The sequence below is a fragment of the Lactuca serriola genome, chromosome 8, assembly GCF_051521515.1.
Source record: "Lactuca serriola cultivar US96UC23 chromosome 8, Lser_US96UC23_V15, whole genome shotgun sequence".
Lineage (NCBI taxonomy): Eukaryota > Viridiplantae > Streptophyta > Magnoliopsida > Asterales > Asteraceae > Lactuca > Lactuca serriola.
The window spans coordinates 251,938,799-251,955,459 of record NC_136415.1 but is presented as its reverse complement, the minus strand read 5'-3'; the positions used below and the strand labels follow the sequence as shown (position 1 = coordinate 251,955,459).

General features: G+C 34.6%; 2 pseudogenes; both read right to left on the bottom strand.

Moving 5' to 3' along the window:
* Nucleotides 1–2,805: 2,805 nt before the first annotated feature.
* LOC145068027 (mitochondrial import receptor subunit TOM40-1-like) lies at nt 2,806–3,747 on the bottom strand (annotated as a pseudogene).
* Nucleotides 3,748–3,797: 50 nt separating this feature from the next.
* Nucleotides 3,798–16,661, bottom strand: part of LOC145068026 (AMP deaminase-like) — a 104,882-nt pseudogene continuing 92,018 nt past the window's right edge.

Genomic DNA, 16,661 nt, shown 5'->3' with positions numbered 1-16,661 from the left:
TAAGCTTTTTTTGATGCATCATTCTTTCTTCCCACACACATAATCGACGATGTATGTCCATGTTCAAGCGAACATCGTAAAATTGTTGATCTCGCCTACGATTGAGTGTTCCCAGTCCCGCTCTACCTCTGGTCTACCCTAAATCCATCGATCTACTTCTTGCTGGTTCCCTCTTTTTTATACCTAGAAGGTGATTTAGGGTTTTGTATACCATTTTTTGTCATTCTCCTCCCTAACCAGGTAATATCATAGGTAATATCATCAGTCCTCCCATATTGGTCATTGTTTTTCTCGTTCTTGTCTCTTATTGTTGCCTGATTCCATCTCAATATCAATTTTCTAACCGTTATCTTCAATTTGTTGATCTCGCCTACGATTGAGTGTTCCCAGTCCCGCTCCACCTCCGGTCTACCCTAAATACATCGATCTACTTCTCTCCGGTTCCTACTTTTTTAAACCTAGAAGGTGATTTAGGGTTCTGTATACCATTTTCTGTCGTTCTCCTCCCTGACCAGGTAATATCATCAGTCCTCCCATATTGGTCATTGTTTTTCTCGTTCTTGTATCTTATTGTTGCCTGATTGTATCTCGATATCAATTTTCTAATCATCACCTTCAATTTGTTTCGTTATTTTCTAATTAAAAAATTCCGATTGAGACATCACCACTACTGCTGCTTTCCTCACCACTGCTCTTTTTTGATGTATCTAGATCTGATGTATGCATGATAGATTATTGGAATACGATCGAATATGTAAAGGGAAACGGATTTTATGTACTACATATCAGAGCAAATGAATGGAAAATCAGATCGGAGATAGGGTTGTTGTTTCATCGCTACTCAGACTCCTTCCTCCCTGTCTTCATAGACTTTATTAAGGAAAAAAATACAGTCCTTATATTTATGTGGTTATATATGTTTCATCGTTTAGGTTGTATTTATCAATTCGAATGTTGATGGTTTTTAGTGGCCTATTTTTTCGTTAATTAGGGATAGCTATAGAAATAGTGATCTTAATTGGATTCCTGAAGTAGCAAAGTATGCAGAAGATATTATTGAGAGAGGGATTAAGTTGAATTCTGCTACCTTGTTAAAGGTAAGGTAAGGTCTTCCAAAAGCTGGAAAGGGACCTGCTTATGGTGCTCTTTGGAAGAAATGGAACATTCATCAGGTTAGTTTGTAGAAAAGTTTTTTTTGCTTGATTTGTTTATGAATATTTTATTGAAATTTTGTTATTTTATATAAGAACAATAGTTAGGATAATCAAGCACAAATGTATATCTCAGTTGATTGTTAAGAAAACCAAGGTACTTTAATGACTTTTTCTTCAAGTTGCAGCTACAATTACAACTGTTTGTTTTATAAAATGTATATATATATATATATATATATATATATATATATATATATATATATATATATAAATTTAGCACCATAATATGTAAAAAATATAAATTTAGCATTATATTTTTATTTCAACAATGTGAAAAAGAATCTTAACAGCCAACAATTTGGCAAATCTTACTTAAAACTTAATATGTATGTATCTTTATGTTTTCTTTCTCTTTATGTTAAGACAATATATTTTTCTGTCCAATATAACATTATTCAACATGTATTTTATATTATTGGTTACATGCTATGTTAGTTTCTATCACTTATTTTGTTGTAAATAACATTGATAGAATTCTTGATAATTAATTTTGATAAAAGGAGTTTACAATAATTTTTCCAAATTATTAGTGATAATGACGAATTAAACTACTAGAAAAACAGCCTTTTACGACGCATAATGCGTATCGTAAAATGCTCAGACGATGTGCAAATGCGTGTCAAGGAAGGCCCTGTCATAAAGAGAGATGACACACTTTTGCGTGTCGTCTATTTACGACACGCCTTTATGAAACGCATTTACGTTGCGTAGTTATGACACGCAATGCGTATCAAGGAAGGCCCTATCATAAAGGAAGATGACACGCATTTGCGTGCCGTAGCCTTACGACACGTGTGTTTATGACACGCAATGCGTATCAAGGAAGCCCCTATCATAAATGAAGATGACACGCATTTGCGTGTCATAAACCTCAGTAACCATTTTCGATATTTATTTATGACGCGTCTTTATGATACTTATTTACACATAATACAAAAATATGTAAGCAAATATATACCAAAACAATCAATTTCATCCAATAACATCATGTCAAAAAATTGTAATACATAAATATTAAGGGGATCTAATTGTACATTGTTATTAAGAGGTTTTCCCTAACTATATAATCTAATACTACATTGGTATTAAGGGACACCTTCTGCAATGTAATGCTATACAAACTAAGAAGATATACACAAAGATGATAAACATCAAATTCGAACTAAGTAGAGTTGCATATTGCCTTTCATAATTCTTTAAGACTAATAAACCCCTACTCCGATAATTCTTGTGACTTGATCAAATAAAAGTCAAAAAATTAATATGCTAATATAATTATTAGAAGAATCAAACATGGAATGTTAGTTGTAAAAGACGAAATTACCCTTTTCTCCATTCAAAGAATGTGGGACCGCACTTGAGATGTGATATTTGATCCATGCGATGTTCCGGGTTCCATTAACATATAAAGTATTTATCAATTTTAATATTCAACCATTAAATGTAAGCTTGAAGCCTTCTAATAAGAAGACAAAAGGGATCAACAGGATAAAAGAGATGATGGTCCACTAGCTTGATTTTTTAGATTTTGGGTCCACTAGTTTGACTTTTTACATGTGATGTAAAAAAAACATATGAAAATTCATTTCATTCATACAGGCCAACCAAATATGACGATGGAATGTAATGAGTCATTCCATTCCTTTGTTAAAGAAAAGGTATATTGGTATTTATTGTATATAATACTTTTCTTTATGGTGTTTATGCATGGAATTACCGAGTGTGATAAATGTACTGACCTCAGCAGAGATGATAAAATTATGATCCATGTTCAACCTTTCTTCAAGAAAAGCAAATGTGCAGCCATTTGAGTCAATCTTGCCTTTAAGCCGACACTCTCAATGTAAAAAAGATTAGTTTTTAAAATGATCCTTTATTAACTCCAAAATTTGTTGCCAATTTCCCAAACTTTATTTAAATAAAGAAACATAAAATATAAATTATATTGAATTGCCTCACGAAGTATATAATCATAGCCAAAGCTGGTAGTGACATCTCTTGACATGTAATTGTACATTAAATTAGATGCCAATGAAACCTACATACAACAAAGGAGAAAAAAGTAATATAATAAGCCAAACATTAAAACCAAACATTAATATAAGACATGGGAAATATTTTACCTGAATATAACTAGCACCAAGCAAACCACCATTTCCAAGTTGGAATTGAGTCCAATAGTTAATACCCTGCATACAAATTTCAAAAACAGTTACCAATAAAATGACATAATTTAATAAAAATGGAAAACTTGTAAAGCATACAAGACTAATAATTTACCTTGTAGTCAAAATTGATCATTCCATGAGACATGTGTGGCTCACTTGTAAGCTGAGAAGAAAAATAAAATGAATTATCGATAACGTTCATTCAGCCAAAAAATGCTTGATGTGTATTATATGTAAATAATAAACTAATAACTACTATTCTACCCTTCTACCAGAGCATTGGTCTTCATGGTAAGATTCTCAGACAAGTCACATTTCACTCTTGCGTTTACTCGTACATCAGTCAAAACTCTTCCAATAAGCATTAACTACAACACACCAAACAATTACAAAGCTACCTTTAGATCTCCTCTCTTCATATCTGCATTGCATCACCAAAATTATCATAAACAAAATGCATGTAGCAGTCATTATTTTTGGTGCTTAAATTTATTTTAATACACTATCCAATAAAATATAAATACAAACCACATCTCGGAATTCAAGTCGGATGTGTGGTACATTTGTCTTGTGAATATCATTTCCATCTGGCCCTCTTTTGTAGTACTCTTGCCCAATCCAATGAGACTAAAAAAACAAAAAAACACAAATCACTCTCAAAATTTAGTTACCCCTTTCACTTTCACATAACACCAACCAACCGACTAAGTTGCTAATTATTTGTAAATAAATGTGAGTACTGAGTACATTGCTATAACGGGTAAAGAAATGCAAAAACTTAAATAAAATTCATTGTCTATATTTATAAACTTGAAACAGTTTTTTACCTTAAGAACGTGGGGGAAACCTGATTGGTAAACAAAATTACATGCTATCTCACAAAGATCACATGAACTCAACTTCCAGACCTGTAAAATAAGAATTTAAGATACTTTAATTCCCATCACATATTGAAAAATGAGAGTGGAGTAGGAATATGCTTACAGAAGCAGCAATATTGTATTCCTCCGCCAAGGGTTCCTTTGAGATGGATTTATAAGGGGTCATCAGTAGAAAAAACATCGGAAAAGGATTCCGATGGTAATCTAGAAATAACGAGTTGTTTCTTAAAGGAGACATTGCAAGACCAATCTGACCAAATAATAATAATAATAATAATAATAATAATAATAATAATAATAATAATAATAACAATTTTATCAATAAAATTAAAAGCAGGAAAATGGAATTTGTTAGTTGTTACCTGAGCAAGGTAGTATAGATATTGAAGTATATGGGATTTTCTAAGATTTATTCGATGTGAAATGTTGTGAGTTGTAAGAAATGAGGCAGCTAAGTGGTCAATGTCACCTGCCTAATCACAAACATACATTCAACAATGTTATTTCCAATTAGGATGAGGGTATTTACATCTTTTGCACACATACCTCCCCACAATGAGGACGGAATCTAATAGTTTTCATGCCCTTTGATTCGCGAAGCTTATTTAGGGTATAAAGATTGGCATAACTATAATAGACATAGTATGAGAATGCAGGATTGAAGATGTTTGTCCATTGAGAAGGTGTTGGCATGTGTTTTGTAGGGCGCCTTTCAGGCTTGCTCTCATCATCCACCAAATCCAATCCTACCACCTGTATTGTATTTATAAGATTGTTAAAACATTACATTAAATAAAATAAATCAAATTCAAATTATGTGACATGTTAAGTTTGAGTGGTGTTACCTTTTTCAAGAATACATGCAACTGGGGATGTGAATCTGGATCGATTGTAACCTCAAAGAGTGGAAGGAAGACATTATCCAAAATGGTCAGAAATGATGTCACAATACCCATTTCTTTGTATATGTTGTAAAGCCGGGGTAGCTGAACAACACAAAGTATGCATATAAATTATAATGTTAGTTGATTTTAAAGTATAAAGATTTGGTGAAAATGAGTATATGTATCATTGTATTGTAGTAATACAGTTCCTGAATCAACCAGAAAACATTCTCACTGTATAATTTATTGTTTACAATCCAACTTGCCAAATTGTCCCACTCACTTTGCTTTCTTCCTTATATTGATATTTTGTATTCAGCCATCTGTCAAAAGGCAAAAGCTTTAAGTGTAAGTGTCATACATGAATCAAAACAGGTAAAGGAATGTGTGTGTGTGTGTGTATATATATATATATATGTAACATGGCTTTCAAAACTCACTTGATATATACTCGCTTCAAGATCTGCAAACAATTGGCTTGTTACCTCAGCAAGGAAACGACCTGAAAAAGTAGCAGTCATGAGTTCTATTTTATAAGTTCTTTAGAGTTTAGACCCCATTAATATGTGAAACTTACCCTGAATTATATTGTCCTGTTTCAAGGAAATCTACTGAAGCCTACAACAATCTTTGAGTCTTCCAGTTTATATTTGTCTTTTACTCCATCTTTCTCCACCTCACCAGTCGAAGGATCAACCTGCAAATAAAACATTGATTGACTTGTTTGTTTCTTAAAAGTAAAAAAAAGTAAAAAAAGAATCTGACTTTACAAGAGTTGTTGTTAACAATGTTGATTCAAATAAAAGTAAAAAAAAAGAGTTATTGCCATGCTGACTCAAATAAAAGTAAAAAATGGTGCTCTGCATGACATCTGAAAGAGTTTTGTCCGTTTCAAAACCAACCGTATCATGGAATGGAATCATGCATTCCAATTGTATTGGATTATATTGGAATCCGGAAAATGGAAAAGGAATTGCCATTGAACTCACAGAGTTAGGATCATAATTCTTTTTAGGAGCATCACCGAAATTGTTATTCCCCTGAAGAGCAATATACACGACCTTAAGCTTGATATCAATTTTCTTTTAAAGAGGTTGTCTTTTTTAGCATTTTATTTTGACTTATTCCCTTGCCGGAAGTGTCAGCAAACACCTACCGCCCACTCGAAGGGGCTGTAAAAAATATAACATCACTAGACATAAGTATAGATTTTATTTAGCCTCTTTATAAAGAATTTGCAAGTGTGTTATAATTTATAAACCAATTGAATATTTTAGGAACAACAATTCTATTCCATTATAACATCCATCTGCTTTGTTTGAAAGCATAAATTACAAATCACAAAAAGAATTGGAATTATACACTTCATATGTAATATGTACTTCTTCTGTATAATATTTAGTACTCAACAACATAAACTTTAATTGAAGAATTCATGGTAAATAAAAGATGCATAAATTATGGTTTTTCTTGACTCAAATTGACGAGTAGAGCTCAAAACAAATGAGAATTGTGATACTTAATTCTACACAAATGATACAGGTGCCTGACTAAAAACTAAAATTCATAGAACAGTTTAATTTTGTGGCTTTTAAGTTCTCAAAAAATCACATCTAAATGCTCAAACGATACTGTAGGTTTCCAACAGTTGTCATGTAATGATAAGAAATAAATAACAAGGACCCATAAAAGAAAAAACAGAAATGAGCATAAATAGTATATGAATTGATTACCTTTAGCTGGAGAAGGGCGATCTAGTTCGTGACCAAATGCCTGAGCATAAGTGTCATCAAATTCCTCATAAACTGCCCTTCTATAAGAAACAACCCTAGCTTTGTTCTTTATAAGATCGATACCAACATGCTCAACGATAGACTCCAAACTAATAAAATCAAGAGCTGAACTTGGCTGGAAACTGGCCCTAGCTTTCTTAATAGCATTGATTGAGTATACAGCTCCAGGCTCATAATCAGCTACATCAACAACATAATACCCTTTAACATCTATCTTCCTAAAATTTTGCTTACTCCTACACATACAAGAAAAACCAAGTGCATTCCTTCTACTCACCTCACCCATTGCCTCTTCCACAATTTTGACAAAAGTTTTAGAGTTAGTCTGCCGAGACTTTTCAGCAAAATTTGATTCAAATTGCATAAGTTCTGAAGGATCAAACCATCCATAACTACTATCTCCAAAGAAGGCAACCAAGAGAAGACCCTCCCTCTTTGATCTTCGCACAAAAGTGGTTGCAAACTCTTTACTGAATACATGACCAGGACACCAAGCGTGGGACTTCACTTTTCCCCAAACCATATCCACCACTTCATATCCATGACCAGGCGATCCCAATCCTGATCCCTCCATTGATGAACTAACCTCGGTGGCCACACTCCCATTTGCAGCAAAATCATCAAACATCGAGAGCATTGAATCATATGCAGGAGATACTGATTCTTTTGACTTCGTCTCTTTTTCTCCGTTGTCCCTTATTCTGCTCGTGGAAATTACCAGCTAATGAAAATTGGCAACTCGATAACATAACAGAAGCCATCTGGAACAGTGGGACGGTTAGAAAATTGATATCGAGATGGAATCAAACAAACAACAAAAGAAGGGAATAAGAACAACAATGACCAGGTACACCAAAGCACGAGCACCAACACGCTCGAAAATGTAGAGTTTTCTAAATTTTTGGATTTCTAATCGGAGGTCGATATATGTTTTCAGACAAAAATCGGAGATTAGAGAGCCGAAGAAGAGAGAATGACAGAAGCGTGAAGTGTGGATTGAGATTTTAAGGTTCAATGGTGGTGGCGGTGGCGATGGCTTCGTGTTTACATAGAGAAGGAAGGAGTGAATGAAGGGAGATACTGAGGAGAGAGGGTAGAAGCGGGGTTCGTCAAAATTTTAGAATTTCAGACGATTTCATTTTCCCCTTTAAAAACGCGTGTTTAAGCAAAAAAATATAAAACGACATTCGAAGAGGACGCACATTTAAGATATGCGCCCTCCGTGTTTGTATTTGTTTTTTTCTTTTCTGACCCTAATTTAGGGCATGCACAAATGCGTGTCCTCTATCCTTCAAATTTTAGAAGAGATGACATTATTTTTAGGGCACACGCTTTTGCGTATCGTAAATCACTATGTGTCATTGTTTGTGAAAGACTGTTTTTCTAGTAGTGTTAAAACAGATGATTTTAAATATGATATAACTTTACTATTGAAAACCAAGGATTATTTATGTTTTATAGAAATACATTCTTTATGTGCTCGCAAAACTAATATGAATGTATCCATTTTTTAAATATTTATATAGTAACAAAAATAAGTAGTCTACTATATCATATTAAATTTGACAATTTCATATTTTTCTATTTGTTTTTCATCGTAAAGAAAAAGTAAAATATGACATGACTTTATTGTTGAAAATCAATGATTATTTATGTGTTATAAAAATAAATTCTTTATGTTCTTGCAACACTAACATGAATGTATCCATTTTTTTAGTGTTTTTGTAGCAATAAAAATAAGTAATCTATTATATCTTATTACATTTGTCAATTTCAGTTTTTTTTCCTATTATTTTTTCACCGAAAAGAAAAAGTAAAATAAAGAAAATATTAATACTTTAATAAGAAAAATATAAGTAATAAAAAAATAACTCAAGTGTAACACTTCCTCCCTCCCTAACCCACTTTTAACATGTTTTTTTTAAATGGTCTTAATACTAAACAATTATTATAGCTTTGAAATTCAAATCACCATTTTACTTAGATCATTCATTCTCTTCTAATATTTCAAAGATGTAAAGACAAAAATAAAAATCCAATACTAAGGTAGATAGTTTTTTTAAATTTAAAAATGAAATTATTTCAAACGTGTATTTTTTTAATTAAGTAAAAATAATAATCGCTTAAAATAACATAAAACTAAAAAAATAGATTATATTATACTAAAAATATTGTTATTTGAAATAATATAATAGTTATAATACATGAAATAAAAATATTCAAATGAATTGTTTCTAAATTAATTAAAAATACTTATAATTAAAAAAATATGAAATCAAAAACTTTATTTAATTCAATTCAAACACTAACTTACTCTCTCTCTCTCTCTCTCTATATATATATATATATATATATATATATATATATATACTTAAAAATTATAGTATTATTTTCAACTTGGTATAAAAATCATTATTTCAATGATAAATGCCGATAATATTGTTATTATAACATATAACTGTCTGTATTTATATTATATTATTGCACAACTCAAGAGTTCGAAACTCTCGTTACATCTCAAGAGTTTTCTAATTTCAATGTAGTTATGGTTTTTAATTTAATGTAATTAATCATGCCTTTTTATTTTCTACTACATTCAAGAGTTTTTTTAACTTATGGTTATTAATGTGCAATGCGTTTTTATTTTCACTTATTTATACACGTTACAACTATATTACTAGTATATTAGTAAGTTTTGATAAAAAAAAATTATATGTTTGAAAAGGTTTGTAATTCAAATATGATGGATTTTGAAAAAAAAATATGAGTTATGCCGCATCAATGGTTACTTCAAAGCGATTTTTTATAAGAATGCTTTTATATATCAAGGTATATCGATTTATAAATATTCATTTTGAATGATTTATAAGTGGTTAATAACTTTCATTTGATGTATAATAAAAGAAATCATGCCTTTAATGACACACAATTTATAATACGCATTGATTTATTGTAACACTCGTGTTTCTTGCCTAAGCATTAATATTAAGGTGATAGTCTAGGCTAACCTTTGTAACTCATTTTGAAGAAATGAAAAAGGAATTATGTGAATTCTATGTGTGTTATGCGTTTTATGCTTAATTACTAGGGCTGAATTAATTAAGAATAAAAATGAGCATCAAAATTAAATTTTAGATAAAGCCGATATCTATTAAGAAACTTGTAGTGTGCGTTACAAGGATTACAGATATATAAAAAATGCCGAAATCCGAGTTATAACGAAGAAGTTATGACCTGTCGAAGTTTCGCGACAAACCGGCATGGGGCCGAGTGTCGTAAAAAGTGAGTTTTTGATAAACTACTTTTTATCCTTAGTGATCTAAATTAAAGTCATAGTATTCGTTAAACCGAGAAGTTCGATAAAAAGAACGCCCAAATCTGACTTCGTATGAGGAAGTTATGATTTTTCGAAGTTTCAGCTTAGCAGTAGACATCTAAAAACTCGAATTTTAGATTGAGTGATTTTTAGTAGACACAACCTAAACAAGAATTTAAGGTCTCGTCATTAGTAGCACAACAGTAAAAAGTCTGACGAAAACGGATGTGGGATGAAGAAGTTATGAATTTTTAACGGATTTCATGTCCCGGTCTGTTAAAAATTATAATATAAAAATTAAATTCAAAATTAGCCGACGAAATCTAAACGAAAGTTGTAGAGCGTAATTTTACCTACGCGTGCATATCAAAAACGTCAAAAACGGAGCTCGTATGCGAAAGTTATGGATTTTAGAAATTTTTGCACAAAAATCGAGAAAATTCGCATAGTCACGTTTTTGCCACGTCACCCTCGCTCAAAACGCGCCACATGTCCAAAAATTCTGCTGAGTCATCCCAGCTGCTGAGCTATCTGAAGTAGTCCACTAGGAGTCCGACGCGTGTCCCTTATCACGTGTCCGAGTCTCGCAGGAGGAGCCACGTTTGAAGCCTCAGACCAGACTGCGGTCCAATCAGGAGGCGATAGCGAGCCCCTCACATGCGCAGACCATGTGCGAGCTATCCCCTGCGAGCTTCGGATCTGTGACGTGTGGCTTCTTCTCACCAGTTGGATCAGGAGGCTCACTCCTATAAATAGGAGGGTGCGAGACCTCCCGGGTATAATTTGGAAATTTGTCAATTTTAGCCCCTAAACCCATATTTCTTTCATTTTAACTTCCCCCAAAGTCCCGGTATCGATAATAACCCCCGGAATACTCCACGAAGTGCCCGAGAAGCCCGAAAAATTTATCTTTTTGGTTTCGAAGCCCGACCTTTGCAGAGCCCGGTTTCTCAATAAAACTTCCGGTTTTATTAGAAACGATCATTTTAAGCAACGAATTGCTGCCCGATTATCATCAAATCAAGTGAATGTGTAGTCACTTTTATCTTACACCTAGATATGAAGTATTTTCTTTAAAATACGTGCTATGTGTAATTATATTAAGTGTTTATTTAAGGTGACTGTTGAATAAATGTTTTATACAAGTTTTAAACTGTATATGCATTTTATCCACAAAATATGTTGGGTAGAACATGGGTAGATGATATAGTTGATGTGTGTTAAAATGGTGAGAGGCCTCGATGTTTTTGTTGTTGCTATAGTCATCTAGCAGAGTATAGATGACGAGCACGAACCTTTCTAGACAGTCCAGTGGAACACTAGCAGGTTCGCAACTTGTAGGTGTTGATGAACTAAATGTTCATTGGTGTACTCCATCCCCCTCATGGTTTCCTTTAGGACATATATGGCTGAGGAGACCCCTTAGCAGTAGTTTCCATCCCGATGATATTCCTTAGGCTAGCTAGGTCCCTTGTGATAGGTGTTTAGGGACGTAAAATGAGGACAACGGGAATGAGTAATCACGGTTATTGTTGATTGGTGAACTTAATAAGTATATTATTATTGTGGGTTGAAAACCCTATATATGCTCACCAGGCTCCCAAGCCTGACCCACTCAGTTTTTATGATTACTGGTAGTGGACCCCGAGCATAGTCGGAGGACGATGAGAGATTTTTGATTATAGGCCAGTAGTTGTAAATTACTATTGAAAGGCTTATAATGTCTTGTTTATGCTTTTGATCTGTATCGGAACATGACATCCCAAGGTTTTGATATGAAATGAAACTATACATTTCTTAAAGAAAGGTTTTGATAAACTTTTATCATGTTTTGTTTTGCGGACCAATTCCGCAACATCTTTTAAAAGATTTATTTGACTTTATTTTAAAAAGCATAAATTAAATCGGTCTTTTCTGGCCGTGAAATTAGGGGATGTCACAGTTGGTATCTGAGCATTAGTTAAAGCGAACTAAGAAATTGTAGAATTTCTAGACTTGAACTTAGAATGCTAAGTAATGATTGTGAGGTGAGTGTCTACCATATTTTAGACACGAGCACTAGTTTATTTTAGGAAAGGTTACTAAAATGCCTTTATGTGCTAAATACTATATGTTTCCATATATGCCATTATTTGTTCGGATCTATGGTCTGTTGTCGACCAGATCTGGAAACCTTATGTGTGTAGGATTCTAAGCGTATGATTACAAAATTAGAACTAACATGTAAACGTTTGAGAGTGATAAGGGAATTGACATGTCTAACAAGGATAAAGACCTAAATTCGCCTTATTCGGTATATAGATTGTAATGGAAAGAACTCGAAGTGGAGCAGGAAATGCAAACAGAAACCAACAACCTCAACCTCAAGTGGTGGAACAGGTGATGATAGTAGGAGCTGCACCCGAACCCATCACCATGGTTGGAGTACGAACTATGATTCAGACCATGTTGGCTGAACAAAAGGAGGAATTGAGGCAAATGTTGCTGAACGACAGGGATGAACCTTTAGTTCCTGTTGAACAACGTGAACTAAATGACGATCGATCTAAAGAAGGGAACAATAGTAGATCGGTTGGTCATAGTGAACCGCTTGTGGTTGGGAGAAATAACCACGAGGGTAGAATGGAGAGAAATGGGTGCAAGTGTAAGGACTTTATGACTTGCAAGCCATCGACCTTCACTGGAAAAGAAGATCCTGTCGGAGTAATGGACTGGATCTCGGAAATGGAGTTAGCTTTCATGATTTGTGATTGCCAAGGGAAGTTACAAACCACGTTTGCAGTACGTCAGTTCAGGGGTAGTGCTGTTCGATGGTGGAGCACTTTAGGGAAAACCCTAAGCCCTAATGAGCCACTGCAACTAACTTGGGCAGATTTCTAGGTGCACTTTAAGTGCAAGTACTGCTCGGCCTAAAACGTGCTTGAGTAAGAAAACCAATTTCTAACGTTGAAGAAGGGATGTATGACCGTTGACGAATATACGAATAACTTCACAGACGAAATGGAGTTTGCTTTGCGTATTGTCCCAGATGAACTGGCAAAAATTGACAGGTACACAAAGGGACTTCCATGGGAGTACGTGGTGCCAGTACGCCAGACACTTACTTTGGAGGCAACTATCTGGGCTGCCAAGTCTGTTGAAGATATGATAAAGAGGAGAGCCGCCAGGAAAGTTGAAGTTGGCGAAAAGAGAAAGTTTGAAGGAACTTCAGGTTCCAATAAAAAGAAAAAATTCTCCAAGACTGGTTCGAGAAAATTTAGAGGAGGAGCCGAAGCCAAATAGTCTGACAAGTGTAAGAAGAAACATGTTGGGAAGTGCAGCGTGGAAGTCACTTGTTACATGTGGAAAGCTTGGGCATGATGCCAATGAATGCACCTTCAATAAGAACGTATGTTTTGGGTGCAATGAAGAAGGGCATATTTTGAGGGATTGCCCAAGAAAAAGGACGCAGCAAAACCCAATCTTCCACCAAAGCCGAAGGAGAGAGCCTTTTAGATGACACTCAAAGCTGCGAAACAAGAAGCCGATGTCGCTTCAGGTACCTTTCTCGTAAACGTATTGCCTGCCCAAATTTTGTTTGATTCTAGAGCCAATTGCTCCTTTATTTCGCATGAATTAGGTAGAAAACTAGCTTTTCCTGTAGATAGACTAGTTAATGCTATAATAGTCGAGATTGCTAGTGGCAAGTTTGTACCTTTTAGCCATCGTATGAAAAAAATCATCATTAACTTGGATGGGAATAAGATCCACGAGGAATTATTGCCTATCGAGTTAAATGGTTTCGACATAGTTCTAGGAATGGATTGGCTTAGCGCCAATGATGCAGAAATATTATGTAGAAAGAAGATAGTAAAAGTAAACCCGCCAGGGAAAGAGTCGTTTATGGTGTATGGAGACAAACGCAAAGTAAATTCTAGAATCATTTCTCTAATGAAATCCAGAAAGTGTTTGGCCAAGGTGTGTACATCATATTTAGCGTTCGTGATCGATGCTAAGAAGGAAAAGAAGGAGGTGTAGAATATCCCGGTGGTGTGTGATTATCCGGAAGTCTTTCCCAAATATCTTCCTGGATTGCCCCCTGATCGACAAGTAGAATTTTGTATTGACTTGTTACTAGGAACGACGCCGATAGCAAAAGCATCATATTGATTAGCACCAACAGAGATGAAAGAACTTATGACACAACTTCAAGAGTTATTGGACAAAGGTTTCATTCGACCTAGTTCATCATCCCGGGGAGCCCCTCTGTTATTTGTAAAGAAGAAAGACAGGAACATGAGAATGTGCATAGATTACAGAGAGCGGAATAAAGCAACAATAAAGAACAAGTACCCGTTGCCGAGGATCGATGACCTGTTCGAGTAGTTGCAAAGTTCGAGCTATTTCTCGAAGACCGATTTTAGGTCAGGATACCATCAACTAATGGTGAGAGAGCAGGATATCAAAAAGACTGCATTCAGAACAAGATATGGACACTATGAATTTTTGGTTATGTCATTCAGAGTAACCAATGCCCCAACAGCTTTCATGGATTTGATGAATAGGGTTTGTCAACCATTCCTAGATAAATCCGTGATAATGTTCATAGATGACATTCTGATTTACTCAAAAAGCCAGGAGGAGCATGGCAAACACTTGAGAGAAGTGTTAGAGGTATTAAAGAAGGAGAAGTTGTATGCAAAGCTCTCCAAATGTGATTTTTGGATTCAAGAAGTCCAATTTTTGGGTCATGTGGTTAACTGTGACATCCCCATTTTCACGGCCAGAAAGACCGATTTTGTTTATGCTTTATAAAAATCAGAGTACTTCTTTTAATAAAAATGTTGCGGAATTTGTTCCCAGAAAAACATGATAAATACGTTATCAAAACATTATCGAAGAATCATATTTTATTTATTTTAAAATGTTTGGGATGTCATCGTTAATACAGAAACATAAGCATAAACATAAATTACTAGTGATCTACATCTCTTTAATCCCTCAGTGTAATGTGACTTCATGACAACACCTGTGACATAAATAAACTGAGTGGGTCAGGTTGGGAAACCTGGTGAGTACATAGGGATTTCAATCCCACAATGTTATACCATATATATAGTTTAAAACTCACAAAATATACCATTTCAGCATATATATAAACAACTCTTATCCCACCCCGTCGATCCTCACAACGAGACTATCCATATTCTCAGACCTAATATTAGCCGTTTTACCTAATATATACTCCTGGATCAGAAATGAACGACTTTACCTAATCCATACTCTCGTACTAGGGACAAATGACTAATCCATACTCTCAGATTAATGATGAATGATTATGCCTAATCCATACTCTCGGACTAGGGACAATGACTATGTCTAATCCATGCTCTCGGATCAATGACATATACTAAAGTTCTATTCTCAGAGTATAAGTCACTCGTACTCGTAAGAAAATACTACCTAATATTCCTCATAATTAATTTAGGTTTACTCTTCATCCTAAATCATCACATATAATCAGGTATGTTCTTTTAACATGTATTTCAGGGAACATCAATTAACTCGCACATAAACATATAATTAATACTTCAATCAATACTTGTATTAAAATCATATTCATGAAAGGGAATATGCACTCACCTGGGAAGGTGGTGAATCGACACTCGGACAGCACTTCGTTACTCTTAAAACAACTTCTTCGACAAAACCTAGTATCATTACCACTAGAGTTTAGTCTGACGTTAACCGCGACAAATTAATAGTCTAACTATTATTATTATTATTATATAAGGGTTAAATAACACTCAATATAACTCATAATAATAGCCCAAATACTTATTATAAGGTCCTAATAACATTACTATATTGAAACATAAGCTATACTAAAGATAGCGTAGGCATAGCTTACTTACAACAGGTTTTCTCGAAAACCGGGCTTCGCTGGAGCAGCGTTCCCGAGCCGAAAGGCTCTTTTCTCGGGACTCCGGGAGCCTCGGGGCTTCCTTCGGGTGCTAGGGGGTTTACCTAGGCTTTTAGGGGGGTTAGGGAGCTTAGAGAGAGAGTATAGAGAGAGAAAGAAGAGGGTTGAGGGGTGAGGAAATGTGGGAACCCAGCACCTCTATTTATAGGGGTGCTAACTGACCTACTCGCCGAGTTGGTGCATGTGGCAGCCTTCTGGTGGTGCCACGTGTCCAATTCTGCTGGTGCCACGTCACCCCCTATCGCGTATCAGCCTTCAAACTTAGAAAAATCATAACTCTCGCATACGAGCTCCGTTTTTGACGTTCGTTTTTTCAACGTGTAGTTAAAATCAAGATCTACAACTTTCATTTAGACTCCGTCGGCTAATTCTCGACCGATCTCAAATTTAACAGTAGGAGGCGTTTAGACTGCTAAATGACCGCGAAGAATTCGTAACTCCTT